We start from the raw sequence: 1,721 nt of genomic DNA on the forward strand, positions 1-1,721 counted from the left end.
ATAATATACTAGGTATCTTAGGTTAACTCTTAGCCTATTTTTACTTTTAAGTTTAAACCTCTATTAAGTTAATCTAAACGTTAGTCTTTTCTCTACTAGTATTAAGATCTATCTTTTATGTCTTTAGTCCTCTAATTGTTCTCCTAAGTTCTTAAACGTTATAATTAATACTTCTTTAATATAACTTATGCGTTTCTTTATAATTACTTAGTCTTAAATAACTCTTTTATTTAGTTATAGATAGAAGTCTTCCTAATTATTATTACGTTACTATTTATACTACTTTTAATATAGCTCTATAAGTGTATACAATCTATTTATAAGGAAGTATCTTATTATTACTACTTTATAATAGCCTTTTATACCACCTTTACCGCACATGCAACCTTACCAAAAGGTGGCGCCGCACTTCCAAACTTACGCATACCCATCTTACCATCAAAAACTATCGTTTTCCTAACTCCTAAGACCTAATTCTGCCTACCTAGCGAGCTAGAGGTAGACTTGTTCCCCTCATTACCCCCTTTATTCTGCGATAGAGGCCTTGGCAAAAGGGGTCCTAGCGTATAAGCGAAGCACGGACAAGAACACCAAAACTACTACTACTACTACCACTAATACCAAAACTACAAAATATAGACTTTTCCTAGGTTTTTCTTCTATAGAAAGTAAAAGCCTAATAAAATAGCTCTCGGAGGAATGAAGAAGATGATCAGGAAAATCCTGTAGAGAAGAAAAGAAGGAAAAGAAAACATTTCCCTAAAAGAGGGAGGATCCTGTGAGACATTGCGTCGGGATATTAAATTGAACGAGGAGGATCCTGTGAGACGTATGCACAGGGGATCATTAAATTGAACGAGAAATCGAAGAAGAAGAAAGAAAATGCGGATATATCCCGGACCGAATCCAATATATCCTCGGTAAATACTCACGAACAACCCTCTTCTCATCTCCTTCCATTATGATCGGCTTTATCCGAATCCATAACTCATCGGAAGAAGAAATTAAAACCAAGAGAAAAGATAAAAGTCTTCTTCTCAACGGAAGAAAAGGAAGATAAGAGAAAGAAGATGCAAGGAGGGATCTACCCGTCCCTCTTCCGCCCGTCTTTTCTCCTTCTCTTCCATCCACTCCATCACTCCATCCATTCCATCCATTCCGCCGTTCCCATGCCGTCCGATTCTCAAGCAGGAGGAACAGAGATATCCACAGAAATGGAGATCTTCCGAATCATCGGATTCTCAAGAGGACAGGGTTTTATCCGATCTCATTCTCCCTTTCCTTTCCACTTAAGCAATAGGGAATAGAGAACATAACAAACGGAAATCCTCCGAAAATCCGAATCATATCGGATTCCTAAGAAACTGTAAAATATCCCCCCCAAAGGATCAAAAAAGTCATCTATTATTGGAGAATCCAGAGAATAGAGGATCAGGGTCTCCATTTTTTGATCCGTTTTTCGGAACGATCAAAAATGATAGGAAAAAATGGAAAAGAGGAATGATTAGGATGATCTCCTAAAGATCCCTCTGATCCGATCTTCCATCATCTTTTTGATCGATTTTTTCTGATCGCATCAATAAAAGAAAAGGAAAATCTTCATCTTTTTTGATGATTTTTTTTCCTGAACAATCCGAAAACGATCGTCTTTTCGGGATTTCCGTTAGGAGGAGAATGATTCCTTTCAGACTGATTTTCTCTATATTTTTCATGGATGTGGG

The sequence above is a fragment of the Cenococcum geophilum genome (assembly GCF_001692895.1).
Source record: "Cenococcum geophilum 1.58 unplaced genomic scaffold K441scaffold_34, whole genome shotgun sequence".
Taxonomy (NCBI): domain Eukaryota; kingdom Fungi; phylum Ascomycota; class Dothideomycetes; order Gloniales; family Gloniaceae; genus Cenococcum; species Cenococcum geophilum.